The following is a 16011-nucleotide window of genomic DNA, read 5'->3' as shown; positions in this document are numbered from 1 at the left end:
TCGCGTCTATTACGTGCCGGTAAGGTGGAAACGCAAACGAGTGAGCCACGCAGTGATTCCGTGCTGATAACAGACTGGCGACTTTTTGTACCAAGATGCGATTTCCTGCTACTATCGACTGCCGAGAACCGGCTAGTCGTAAATATGTCAAACTTTCAATACTCGACAGTACCGACTATAAAGAATGGCGCTACAGTAACGCGATTATTATTATTAATCAACTGTATTACTATTCAGTAATATTTTTGCTGCACATTTTAAATGCCAAACTCTCGATAATCGATAGCATCGAATGCTAAAAATCGCTTGTAAATGTTGTTTTAGAGTAACATAAGAGTGAAATATCATTAATTAAAACAGTTTTTTCAAATTTAGTTATTTACCAAACCTTAATAATAATATACTACAAGGGTTAGACTTCACGTTTAGCCCGGGTGGTATAGCATAAATAAAAAAGTGTTTGTTTTTAACGGGATATTATTATGATAATTTGTCACTGAATCTTACTTCCAAAAAACTAAGTTCGTTATATTTCTATATTCTATTATTAAAACCATTTATTTTTTATTGCTTAGTAATTAACTGTAATATTAACAAACGTACATACTTACCTAACATCCATACATTAAATACGCAACTTATTTTTAAGAATTGCAGTAGAGTAAAAATATTCTTTAATCAGAATTCATGTCATTTATCGCCAACACGTTGAGGTCATAAAATTTTAAGACAAAAAGAAGTAAAAAGCTCCTGCTATAAAATGCAACGTTGCTAGAATTATGCGATAAATGCTACGTCGTCAACTAGTTTTATATTACCTCTCGTTCACTCTCATTATACTTACTCTTACATTTTGTGTGAGATGTCATTGAAGTGTCATTTGTTTTTCAAAATTGAAGAAGACTTTTTATAATCTCTTACAGAAAGGGAAAATAAGCGTATACATAGGTTGAATAATCAACTACATTTAATGACGTCTTATCATAGTGATAAGTTATTGTTTTTTGACACTAATAAGTTTATTAGTAGTTTTATTTATACTCAAGAAACTATGTTTCTTAATAGTTCGGACAAAAGACAAATTGCTACATTGTTAGCTTATAATATTAACACAGTTATAGGTGCTATAACGCAGTTTAGGTTAAGGGACGACCCAGTATTGTGTAGTTATTCTAACAATACTGTGATTAAATGTATAGGTAGTGTAGTTAGCGACAAGGTTACGAATAATGTATCCGATTCTTTAAACTGACAGGTAGGACAATGGATAAACAGCTAGGCTCATTAAATTTAGTACATCAAAACATACAAGGTTTATCCAGCAAGGAATTAGAAGTAGAATTGTTCTTACAAAAACATAATGTAGGTATTTTCTGTGTGACTGAGCATTGGCTACACACGGAACAAATCGCAATAAACAATGAGTTTTATACAATTATTAGTGCGTATATTAGGAACAAAGCTAGACATGGTGGTTCACTGATAATGGTAGCTAACACTATTAAATGTAAAGAACGTAGGGACATAGTTAATTTGTCAATAGAACGCACTGCTGAGGTTTCCTGTGTCGAGCTAGAGCGACACATAGTAGTTTGTATATATAGACCACCAAATAGTGAGTTTACTTTATTTGAGTCGATAATGGAGGATATATTAAAACGTTTAAGTATAAGCAACAAGTATGTAGTAGTGTGTGGTGATTTTAATGTAAATTTACTTGAGCAATCATCAACTAGTACGAGACTTAAGTCATTATTTAAATCATTTAATTTAGTTTTTTTATTTAATGAGCCCACTAGAATCACTGCACATTCTGCTACATGCTTGGACAATATATTCTGCAACTGCGAATGCTTAGGTAGGGAAATCTTAAGTGAACTAACATCGGACCATTGTGGACAGAAGGCTATATTTCCTGTTAGGATAGATAATAGGTTAAAGAAAATTACTTGTAGGCCTATTACTAGGGATCGTTTAGTATTATTTAATAGTGAGATAGCTAGTGCTATGACGAAGTTAGACGACACCGTAGAACACCCGGATAACCTTTACACATCGTTATTCAACATTATTGAATCCAAGTTCAAAACTATCTTCAAAGAGAAAACTATACTAGATAACAATAGGAAACTCAAATTTTGCGATTGGGCGACAGCAGGTATTTATAAAAGTAGAGCTAGGTTGTATGAGCTTTATTCCATGAAACAGTTCAATTTTAATCCTAAATTTCTTGAATACGTTAGGAACTATTCAAAAATTTTTAAGAGAACTTGTGTTGCTGCTAAATCCTTACACTTAAGCAACAAAATTAAAAGCTCAGACAATACGATCAAAACCACATGGAATATCATTAACAACGAAACAGGTCGTGCTATCCAGCGCGAAAATAATTTTGAACTGAAAGTAAATGACACGATTATCACCAACAACTTAGAGGTTGCTCAGACGTTCAATACTTTCTTCGCTGATATTCCCACAGCTACAACTAGCTCCTTGAATTCCTGTCCTGCCAAGGCAGAATGTTTACTTCGAAATAGTGTAGAAGAGTGTGGTAGTGTTTTTTTCTTCAAACATATCAACTCTAATGATGTAGTTAAGGCTTTTAGGTCGCTCAACTCCAAAAAAACACCTGACCTCTGGGGCATCTCTGTTAAATTAGTAGAAAGTATCATCCTGGAAATAGCCCCCCATTTGGCTTTAATATTTAATAGGTGCGTAGATGCTGGTGTGTTTCCGGACTTAATGAAACACAGTAAAGTAGTACCACTCTTTAAGAAGGGATCTAAGAGTGAGCCCAGCAATTTCAGGCCCATTTCCATCTTGCCTGCGGTTAGCAAAATCTTCGAAAAGGTCATCTTAGAGCAGCTCGAAAGTCACTTTAACTCGAATCAGCTATTTCATGGTAAACAGTATGGTTTCACAAAGGGTAGGTCAACAATCGATGCAGGTATTTCGCTCGTCAAGCATATCTATGATGCTTGGGAGACATCCCAGGACGCCATTGGGGTGTTCTGCGATCTCTCCAAAGCATTTGACTGTGTCCAACATAATACGCTCCTTAGGAAACTAAACCACTATGGAATTAGGGATACAGCGCTCGATTTACTTGCGTCATATTTGAGTAATAGGATTCAACGAGTAGATATCAATGGTGTAAGGTCTTCAGGTTCAGCTGTTTCTCTCGGCGTGCCTCAGGGTTCGATACTCGGTCCGTTTCTTTTTCTCGTATATATAAATGATCTCCCCTTTCAGGTGCAGGACTTATGTGATATTATATTATTTGCAGATGACACTTCACTCATTTTTAAAGTAGATCGTTCGAAGTCTTGTTTTACTGATATCAATAGTATTCTTGAACAGGTCCACAACTGGTTCACTTGTAATAATCTGTTATTAAATTCTGACAAAACTAAGTGCATTAGGTTCACTATGCCCAACGCGAGGAATTTAGGTACTAACATAGTCGTAAATGGGCAAACTATCGATTTGGTAGATTCGGCAACTTTTTTAGGTATCAGTCTGGATAGCAAGCTCCAATGGGGCACTCAAATAGCGCATCTCTCAGGGAGACTCAGCTCCGCCGCGTACGCAATCAGAAAAGTAAGACAGTTTGCTGGTGTGGATGCGGCAAGACTGGTTTACTTTAGTTATTTTCACAGCGTCATGTCTTACGGTATATTACTGTGGGGTAAGGCTGCTGATATAGATGTTATTTTTGTCCTTCAAAAAAGAGCTATTCGCGCAATATATAGTTTAGGAGCGCGAGACTCCTTGAGAGAGCTTTTTGGGCAGATAGGGATACTGACGGTGTCATCACAGTATGTGCTTGCAAACTTGTTGTATATAAAACAAAATTTAGGGACTTTCGCAACAAATAGCGATAGACACAATTATAACACTAGAAACAGACACAAATTGGTAGGTCCCCATCATCGTTTACACAAGGTGCACAATTCGTTTGTAGGTCTCGGCATTCGTTTCTTCAACAAGCTTCCCAAGCACATCATGGATTTACCCCTGCCAAAATTCAAAGTTGCTGTTAAGGAACATCTCGTTAGGAAAGCTTATTACAGAATTGATGAGTATCTAAACGACAATAGCTCTTGGGATTAGTCGCTCGCTTGATTAGGATTCTATGAAATTAGGGAACTTTGCTATAAATTGTATAAACTCAGTAGCAGTAGGTCTAAATATTGTAAAATATGGGCAATTAATGATGCAATTAGGTGATGTTACGTACAATTTGATGTTAATCATAAAACTGTCACTTCTTTTTTTTTTCTTTTATATTGTTCACAACCAATGTGCTCATTTGCTGCCCATATTCTTATTATCACATGCTAGTAGGTGCTCCCAACATACGGTACGATCAGAGACTAATAAATAACCTAGCTATATTCATTTTCCTTAATTGACGTTTAGTCTATATCGCTGATTGTTGGCAGCTCCTCGCATGATCAATTATTGTATCAACCACATTGTAAAACTTTTGGCGTTTGAAAAGAGTGGCCGTGAGTTTCTTGCTAGCTCTTCTCATAAGGCTCCACCCCCTTTCCGAGCTAGTGGTAGATTCAGTAATTGTAACGACTATCATAAGTGTCAATATTTGACCTAAATGAATAAATGATTTGATTTTGATTTTGATTTTGATTTATAAAGCTCATTGATGAAGTTCTTTTTCATGGCATAGCAAATGGTGTTTAGCCTAGAATTAATTATAATAATATGCTAAATAAACCTAGTCGATTTGTGATTTAATTTATAAATAAACAATAAAAAAATACATACAAAAAATGCAAAATTAATAAATATACATAAGGGAGTTTAACTTAAACTTTTATTAAAACATAGACAACGCTAAATATTTAGTTTTTTTTTTTGCTTTTACAAACGCTCGTCTGTACCAAAAGAGGCGGTGCAGAATAATGCCAACTTTTTCAATAATTCGCTCGGTTCCGCTCTGTAGGCACAATTAAAGGAAAAAAGAAAGAAAACGGAAGGAAAACAAAAGGTCGCGGTGCCGTGTTAGATTTCAAATTACAAAGCAGTTTTAACACAGAAATAAAATATAAAATTCACTTAAGATCTTTTTCTTTTACAAATCGGAAGTTACGGACGAATTATCTTTACGGATTTATTGCTTAGGATATTATTCTTCTCGGAAAATGATAAACCACTGATTTGCTTTACCTTCCAATTTTTATTTGAAGATAATAAAATTACAGAGTTTTTTTTTTAACACGTGCTTCGGTCAGCTTATTGATATTTTATTATTAGTTCCTTACTTTTTTATTAATTTCTACGCAAAATACTAATTATCATAAGTGCATGCTTAAAATTAATATATTTGAATAAAATCATTAAAGACACATTTCCTTACATTTTATATCAAGTTTTCGTCGCTCTAAGCTAAATTGATTTAGCAATATCTATCTGCATCTTACGAGAAGAGAGATCAACTTAAGAATTTACGACATTCTATCATTATAATTGAGTAACAGACCAACGTAATTCAGAGCCTTGTAGAGCCATTTTCAACTAACACCAAAGACTGAAACATCCTATTCAATTCCAAATAATCCTTCTAAATAGGTGTCCATTTGGTGTATTGGATATACGAATATAAACAGGCATAGAGTAACAAATCCATGCTAATTGCACTGACGGGTGACCGGTCCCGCCAAATTGACCGGTGCACTATCGAATTACATCCCTAATACAGATTATTGACACCGACATGAGCAGCATTGATAAACAGATGTTTTGTAAAGCTCTTAAGTGAATTCTGTAGTCTCTGGTCACGGGTCTATGGTCTATGGGATAGAGGCGTGATTTTATGCATGTGAGTTATAAGTGATTTTTATGCTGCTTATTTTTAGGTAAGGTTATAAAGCTGACAAGACATAAAGTTTATGCCACTTATTTTTAAGTTTAGTAGTTGACAAGTCATAAAATTGATGCAACGTATTTTTTGATAATTCGTCTTAATTTTGAGTCTTTTCGCATAGTTGAAACCGACTTCGAAGAAAGCACGAGTATCAATGGCCAAAACAAATCGTCTATCTTATTTTTATGATTATTTTAGAATATTTTTTTGTGTGTTGTATCGATTTAAATGATTCTATTTTGTTCAAAAGCTGGCTTTACATATTATGGTCCGGGTGAAATTGGCTCCAGATCTGAAGAGCATTTTTGAAAATATTATAGGCACATTAAAACCATTCTTGCCAGCGTAAATGCTTTTAAATAGTTCCTTACCGAAAGCTGATCCTAAACAATCCTAAATACTGCCTTCACGAGGTAGAAATGCAATAACATCTGCAAGACCGGCAATCAATTTGTATCAACTTAGGTTTAATTTACTCATAACAAGCTAGAACTAAACAGCCAGTACGACTATCAATACTGGCAGTTCAATATGAAATTATATTTGGTGAAATATTCCTCTGAATGTGTATCCAAACGTCTTTGACATTTTGATTTGATATTCGATTTCAGCTTTGGTTTCTATGCGTTTAGATAAAGATTGATTTTAGAATCCAAGCATCTTTTGCTGCATATTTATTTTATTCAAGACTCACTGTATCTTGATATGAACAATATCCTTGCAGTCTTTTTTGTCCCCAAACCGTACTTGTCTAACGTAGTGGACTTTAGGCCTAACTTCTATCATTCCAGGAGGAGACCCTTGCCCAGTAGTGGAACAATTACAGAATTATTTATGTAATTCTTTGTTCAACAAAGTGATATATTAAGTTAACGATTCGTAAACATGTATACAAAACACCGATTATAAATAAACACAAAACAGAAACCAAAACCAAACAGTCCATTCCATACAAAATACGAAACAAACATACAAATAACGACAAAAGCTGATCGTTTTCACAGAATTGGCGCCAAAACGCCGCCATTAGCGCGACTCCCGCTAAATATCTTGTCAAAAGAGTTCGGATACAAAGAGGTTGAATAGAGGACCATAAACAAGTTAGGTAAAGAGATCGCGTTCAGAAATCCGTTTGGATGCTTTCATCAGTGCAGCGGAAATGGAGACACGTTATTAGAAGCGAATGATTGCGATGCACCCCACACCCCTACTGTGATTCTACTTGTTTAGATATGAAAAGGAAGAAAATAAGCGTATTTCGTATTTATTTCGTAAAAGAATTATATTTGTTTGTTGCTTGTAAGATTATTATAAGGGGTCGGGCGATAAAAGAAAAAGTGGAGAATGCGACGTTAGTTTTGACTCGAATATTGTGTAATTGGTAATAATAAAATATAATCCAATGCAATTTTGAAGAGCTTCAAGCCAGGCTTTACTTATAACTTCCCTTACGGACCAATTCAGTGAATAAGTAACAATGAAAAATCACTGACAATACACATATCAAATTTCAAATATTTTTTGCAATCTAGTTCAAACAATTTTATTTTTCAGCTTTATAAAATTAGTCTGATCGTATAACACCTTTATTTCACTGGAATTTTAACTCTATCCACTAATTAAAGCTGGTTGCAATGAACTTATTAATTCTGAAATTCAAATCCTACTAATCCTACTTCTATTATAAATGCGAAAGTTTGTGAGAATATATGTATGTATGCATGCATGTTTGTTACTCTATCACGCAAATACTACTGCACCGATTACGATGATATTTGGTATATAGATAGCTGAAGACCCAGAATAACACATAGGCTACTTTTTATCCAAAAGTTCCCGAGGGATCGGGATTTACACGGGAAGGGTTTCCACGCGGACGAAGTCGCGGGCGGCCTTTAGTGTATCATAAAACGGAAAACTTGAACGCCCCACGTGAGTTAAAATAGTAGTATCACGAACATTATTATTGATTGATTCAATGAGCACATCATAAACATCGAAAATTCTCCCTTGCACCCCTACGCACCCCCCAGCATCCCCTAGCATCCCTCGGTACACATCAAACGGATTATATTTAAGCCTATGAATTTGTTTGTGCGATGTATTAACGGCATTGTTGTAAAGATACTTATTTGAGGGGACGCAGTCATGCTGAAATGATTATAAAAGAGCGGCCATTTTGATAATAATATTATGTGAAGTTTGGGAGTTAAATTTATTTTATATTTTTTCTATAATATGTGGTTGGTACTTGTAAGTACCGGGCGTTTTAAATTTTAATATACTTGAAACAATTAGTTTTTGGGCTTAATTATCTAGGGGAACTTTTTAACTTTTGAATATCATCATTTCTTTCGAAGTACTTAATACTTACTTTATGACAAAGTACATGAAAAATAATGAAGTCATTTAATTTAAGATCAATACTGAAATATAAACAAAAATTTTAACTGAAAATCTGCAAACCAATCTACTATTCGGAGAAATATAACAATGAACATTTTCGAGCCTTGTTTATTAATAAAAAAAACTCTATTTCAGGTTAACGGTTCAGCTAAAATAAATATAATCGACAGCCACTAACGCAGAAATTCAAATAGTCATTTAAAATTCCAGAGAAACACAGGGATCAGGTAAACAACAAAAATAGGACGTAAAACTAATTCTGTCCGTTTCCAAGTATCGATACTATTTGATACCGACACGAGATATGACGACATTTAAAATGTGATCAAACCCTACCAATACAAAGTGCGGAATAGCAAATCGATTTACAATAAACAACAAAAATCGTTATATTTGAAACTTCCATTTCCGCCATATTCAAAGGTCGAATATTCAGCTTCAAAAGGAACAAATACGCAATACGTTGGCTGCAAAAAGACTATTTTTAGATCGAGATCTCATCCAGGTACTCGAATGTTCTATACGCCGAATTCACATGCATTTTTCAAATTCACAATATGCTCTTTTCGAGTCAGTTCAGAAGAGTATTTCTGAAATGTTTTAAAACGCTGATTGCTTGACCCACTGTTCGCGATTCGTTTAATCCGCACTTTGTTTTCGATAACGTTTTCTGCGAAATCACCGAGTTCATTTTCACGTTATTCAATCATTTTTAAATAATAATTGTCGACAGCAAAAAAAAATACCATAAAAATATTTTTGCACTAACGACGAAAGGTTGGGAAAAAGTTAAAATATTATTCACGAAATCGAATAAGTTGAACTCGCATTGTCCGCAACACATTACACAATGAAACTACGTACGCCAATAGTCAATAAATACAAGATTTAAATCACGTAAACCTATTCTAACCCACGGTAAACCTTCGATAAACTACGTTGGTGCATTGCAGTTCCGTACAAATCCACTAGTTTATCCATCGAAAGGCAGCAAGAAGCTTAACTTTGTTACCAGAGAGCAACGATTCAGGCCAGAATTAAAACGGAATTAAATCAAACTGCCAGCCTGCAGTGACTTACCGAGCCCGAGAATAAAATTAGTGGCAATAAAAAAGTTAAATGAATTATTCGTTTGCGAATCAAGTTGCTACTTTCTATTTTCTAATCTATGGTTTCAGTTTGAAGCCGTAATAATGCCGAGAAATTGGAAACCTTTAAAAGTTCTGTAGAGAATAATTACAATTTATATTATTTTACATCGAAATAATTAATACGTTGTTTATTCTGATAAACAAATAATGATAGTTATATTTTCGTACAAGTATTATTGGGCATGTCTGGAATAAAATAAACTCCAATAAAGTGAAGAATATAGTATTTTAGGAATTGTAAAAAATTGCCTGGGCTCGACTTTCTTAATAAAAAAGCCATCTTGGAAAAGTTTACGCATGAAAAACGAGTTGTTCGCGGGAAAGTGATTTTTTCTCCGTATTCTCAATATGGCGCCGGCGGCAATTTTTCAAGGTTGATTCAGTCATAATAAATAGGTACCTACAAAACAGTACGTACTCGTTTCGAACTTGTGTATTAAATTTCTGCGAATTTAGTGTAAGACAAAAAAGAAAGTAATCATTAAAATACAGATATTTTATGGTCTCAAGACTCTCACAATCATAGTTCGAAAATAACTCAGATAAAATCACGTTTAGACTTTTAATATTTTCTTTGCTGACACATCTAACTACACACACCATGAGTGGTTTTAAACACACGTAGTTATTTCGCTAAAAATACAAAGACATTGATGGCATCGCTACTACATGATGTACGCCACCAAAATTCGGAAGCAGTGCCCTACGAATAGTTGTCAACCTTTGGCCATATTACACACGCGTTCTACTCGATCAACTCCATCTCTCGTGCTATCAAAAGGGTGTGATCAAAGTCCCTCAGCCAAGGTAATAGCTCTCAGCAATTACTGGACACAGGCTTTGTGTTAACTGTTCACTAGATTACAGGCTTGACTCAAGAGCCTTGAAACGCAAGGGCAGAACTGGCAACGCGCAATGGTACAAAATGATTAAGATTAAATGCTTGCAACTTGTGCCGTTGGACTTGAAAAGTATCGCTTTCGACAAATTCAGCGACAATTGAAACGAAGCATTGCTTTCTCAAGCATTTTCTTTAGTTATTTCAATGAAAATACAAAACTCTTCAGTGAGGTCGTTTAAGTTATACCCATTTTTAGGTAGGGGAACCTGTTGTACCTTGGCACTATGTGTACCTAGGCCACTGGGCTCGTTTTCAAATAATCGCGCGATACTAAATTCTACTGTTTATAGTATTCGATAGGTCACTACAGACTATTCAATGTGAAGTTATTCGCATACCGCCATTAAGCCGGTGTTTGGTGTTATCGACGCTGAAACTTTTTTGTGTGAAAAAGTAAGTATTTCTAATATATTTTGAAGTCTAATAGTTTTAAAAGTTTTCTAATAGTCACTTAACTGTTATATGCTATCGGTTCTTTGATTTTACAAGTCTCAACACAATAAAAAACTTACGAGATACTTAACCTCTAAACTATATAAATCCACGGTTTTAGTGAAGTTGGAGTAGTGTTGTACCTCGGCCACTGTCGATCAGCTGTACCTTGGCCACTGGCCAGCACGGTACAGCTGATCGAAAAAAAGTTAACAAGAACAGAGAAATTTATTATGTTCCAGAGATACAGAAGTACTGGGATTTCTACTAAATGCTTATGGCTGAATAATATATCTACATTATTGATAGTGTTTTTATAATAGCTAGTCCAAATGACTGATTAAAATTTAAGAGAGAAATAATAATTTATATATAGGTAAAGATAATTGTTTCAATATTTTGTTTTCCATTTGCTATGCTATATAGGTATATTGATTTGCTATATTATATTATGTGATATCGTCGCTGCGCCTGCCAAGCTCCACATGTGACTTTTGTGAGATTTTGGAAAACTTTTTTTTTTATTTGGGACACAAGATTCACTTTTTTTTAACATCAAAATACACAATATGGAGTTTGGCAGGCGCAGCGATGTGATGTAACGAAACGGTGGCAAAAAGGTAGTTGTTTTTGTTTAAATATTTTGTTTGAAAAGCATAAAAATAGCTATGAATATTATTTTAATTTTGATCATTTCTAAATGTTGATCATTTGAGAATTTTTAAAATGTTTTGTTAAATACTGTATACTGTAATAATACTGTGTACTGTAATAAATCAAATAAAATGATTTTAGTTAACAAAACTTGATAATTTGCTTAAATTACCCCCAAATTTCAATGTGTCCTAGGTACAACGTACTACTGGCCAAGGTACATAGGGTATGTTGTACCTTGGCCACATTTCCCATTTTTTTTTAAATTTAAAAATATTATGTAAGTATTAAATATACATTTCTGATATTTTTTTGGTGAGTACCCAAATAATTGACATTTCAAAATATGCAAATATGATTTGTGTGCTGCACGTCAAATCACAATAAAAAATATATTTCTAAAAAACCGGCCTAGGTACAACAGGTTCCCTTATACTGTAGTTTAAGCAGGATAAAGTAATCATATTCGTTACTTTATATCATTTCGTTACATAGATATAGCAAAGCACAACCCTGAAGCGTACTGGATCTGACTGAATCAACGACAGAAGCGCAGAGGCAACACACCAATGACTTTTCGAAGTTATCTGTGTATTGGAAGTAATTATCACATGATTAATGGTGAAAAAGAACATCGTGATGAAACCTTGCATACCTAAAATTTGTTTAATACATTTGGCATGGCATGGAAAGTCCCAACCCGCATTTGGCCATCTTGGTGGACTCAAGGCCTGACCCCTGTCTTTTTCGGGAGGAGAACCTTGCCCAGCAGTGGGACATAAATGGGTTAAAAAAACCAGATAATTTTCCGCGTGAATAAATAAGGTACATATTAACTCCAAGAAAAGATTTTAGAAGGGGAGATGATAGCCTTTTTTGCGTGCATAGGCACGCAAAAAAGGCTATCATCTCCCCTTCTAAAATCATCCTTATACAACCACAACAAAATACGTTTCTAGCGCACTAACTGGAAAAAATGTGTAAAAACCACGCATCGAACATGTCAAGCGTCAAACGTTTGAATTCACTTTGATGTTCACAGTTCAGCCTATACACATGACGATCGCGTTTAAACAAAACGTTCACTTGTTTATTTATTTTTAAATGAATTCGTTGAAGAAAATTGCTTTTTTATTTTAGAAATGTAACTGGTTTTTAACAATTTCGCAACATGTATTTTCTTTTATGTAGTACTTGCAATGTTATAAAACAAAATATGAAACGCTGTGTTTTTTCTGCATAACTAATGATTTTTCTTTTATTTTTATCATATTTGTTTTATTTTAGTTATGTGTGCATTAGAATTAATTATCACTTGTTGAAACGGTGAAGGAAAATACTGTGATGCAACCTTGCATGCCTGAGAGTTCTGTAGAATAGTTTTTGAGGGTATGCAAAGTCCTCAACCCGCAATTGGCCAGTGTGGTGAACTCAAGGCCTAGTCCCTCCCTCATTGCGAGAGGAGACCCTTGCCTAGCAGTGGGACATTAACGGGTTTCATTTATTTATTATTTATTATAAGTTAACTTTTTTATAGTCTATATCTGGTAACTTGATTAGAAAAATCGTTGCACCCAATCTAGGTTAGGTTGCCAATAGCCACAAAACCTACCAGAGAGCATCAAATTAAAACAGTTTCCGTGAATAACTAACAGAAAAACTATAATCCGGTGAGGGACGTCCGTGGCCGACAGCTCAGCGGTTTCAGCAATCGAACCTCCCCGGGGAGCCAAGCACAGCGATAATTGGCCAAACGAGCGGGAAATATACCGCATCACACATTCCCTCTGTGCCTATTGACAGCACGAGCGGTAATTGTGACAGTTTACCGCCATTTAACGATAATATGGCCGACAAATCCCGGATTATATTAACTAATTGAGCGGATTGTTCCAGAAGGAATTCGGATTTCGTTTGTTTGAGCGATTGGGGTGTTATAAATCTTTCAGGTGAATATTGGTACCTTAGATACCTTACCTTACCTTATCTTATTAACTTGACAATGAATCTTAAAGATCACTAGTAAACACGTGATACACAAGTATACACGTGAGACTATCAGTAGCAACAGTAATACATTTAAGTTAATTTATATATCGCGTAATTGGTTGAGTATTTAGTTACAACAAAGTGAAGAATTTCAAATTTCGTTACTAGATAGAGATCACAATTTAAAGATGTTCTGTATTATAGAGAATTCTTATGAACTCTATATTTCCCTTGAGGTATTTCATAAAATTGAATTTGGCAATCGATGTACTTATAAGAATAACGTTGGTCCTACATTATTATATACTTTCGTAGTTCAAGGTAAGAAAGCACATGAAAAATAAGGTGATACATTACAGTTAGACGCCGCTTTAAGATGTTTATCAAGAAGTTAACTAAAACCAAACTATCACTCTATTCAAGTGGGTTAGAATCTACGAGGCACACCAATTTATGATTAGAATAGACGTAAGGGAAGCACTTTCATGCGTGAAATACGAATATGAACAAAAAAAATTACTCCCCTGATATAGATGATGACGAGTGATGTAGATTTCATCTATAATAATAGAAGAAATCATAACTAAAGCCTGCGCTGGTTACGCACTATTACATCACAGTAGTACTTGACAGAATGCCGCATCTAATGGCACGAATCGTATAGTTTTTACATAGTTTCGTATATCATAGTTTTTCGTACACATTCGATCATCCGTAGGCATCCTAACATGCTCCAAACTCCCGTTAAATGAACCGTGAAAACGTCAAATGTAACACCGACCTATATTTGTTTGTAGCGACCTAATTGATCAAACAGCGAGAGGGGATAAAAGAAAGAAAATTTCCCTTTTTTCTCCAACCATCTTAGTCTAGACGAAAATCGTAATCCGGCAATCGGGGACCGGTGGACCGCGGCACAATTACACCGGATACCGGCCGATTTCCCTCCGGATATAAATTTTGATCAAGATATAAAATTGTCGATACATCAGCCGACGACTCTCTAATTGGTCTGTGCCTCGTTTTGGAAAAAAATGTACCTCTAATTGAGGATGGATGAATTTTGCGGCGGTCTCCTGGGTTGTATCTATCAGTTAATGACGGTTGACTTCGTTCTGATAGTAAGTGGAATTGGGTTTGCGGGAATTCTATTATATTCATCATGTCAGCCGATTCTGAAAAGTTAATAGGCGAATAACGGCTTGTTCCACAATAGGTTTTGCATTTATTTATACACGACCTGATTTTAATAAATAAGTCCAGTATAGCATTATGACTACTCAACTACAACACTTACTAAAACTGGTCTAAGTACAAAAAACTTAACATCAAATAGAAATAACTGCTCCTGTATACACATGTAGAGCACCTACCTGTTTTGCCACTTGCCTACTACATTTAGAAACTATCAACTGTTCTCCGCTTCAAACACACGCAATAACCACAAATACCTCAATATTTACACATTACACAAAACCGAGTCGTTCAGTTAACCGAACTCGAATCCACAGTACAAATTGCAAGCACAAAACCACCCTACAGTAGGGTGGCTAAATGGCTGATAAATTCAGGATCATCCCGGAATTCTGTGCCTTATCCAATATCTAGAATTAAGACCCTAATACCCTAGAATATTTTAACTACCAGTGCTCTGGCTCTGAGACTTTAGCAAGCACAAGAAGAATGGGTCGACTCCTCTTACTCTATAATTATCACAAAATTCACAGATGTAAGTCCCTAATACATCACCAGCAGTAGAGCCATCACGGATGCTATTTTCATCAGTTTCGTTTTCTTTGTTTGACAATTCTGACAAATGAATGATGCCAAATGAATATGTTGATTAGGTAATTATACAAGAAAAAATATCAATAAGATTGACAAAATAGCAAAAGAGAAAAGCAAGAATACCTTCGTCCCGCACTTGATATGGCTGTATATGGCAACACTACACTAAACAGGTATTAGGGGGTGATCACAAAGGCTCCGTACTCTCTCAGCATTGCCAGTCTCCGGGCAATTGCGCTGCAGTCCACAAAAGACAGATTAGTAAGACATGTCTTTAATAATTCAAAAGACATGGGTTGTTATCGAGTATTTAAATTAGGAAGACAATTTTCTTTTTTGTTTGTATGTTTGTCAAAGTTTAAGGTACAAGATTAGTTTATTGTGTGAAAGAAGAAAAATATTTTCAAAAAGAGATATTCTTCAAGCGTCTAAACTTTATTAAAGCCTATTTTTCCTTTGCCATACAATAGCTTTATTATTTAGCATTTTTTTTAACAAATAAACGTCTCTCACTCATATTTAGTTTCAAAATTCATTTAGTGATAAAACACCGTGTTTATTAGTTAGTTAATTGATTATAATTGACGCATGATATTTTTCATCAAGAAGTCACAAATATTCTATGAAAGCGTTGTCGAGTAGAAATCGGCTCTTAGTAACAGGTACTATAGAATATCACGTTTTGATGTCTATGCCTTCAACGGCACTTAAAGAAGTTAATAGGTCTGTATATATCTTGTTCCAAATACCAATAAAACAGATTTATTTTTCCAAAGATTTCATATCTATTTGCTGATGTGAAA

The sequence above is a fragment of the Anticarsia gemmatalis genome, chromosome 11 (assembly GCF_050436995.1).
Source record: "Anticarsia gemmatalis isolate Benzon Research Colony breed Stoneville strain chromosome 11, ilAntGemm2 primary, whole genome shotgun sequence".
NCBI classification, from domain to species: Eukaryota; Metazoa; Arthropoda; class Insecta; order Lepidoptera; family Erebidae; genus Anticarsia; species Anticarsia gemmatalis.
Note: the sequence above shows the minus strand (reverse complement) of the source record.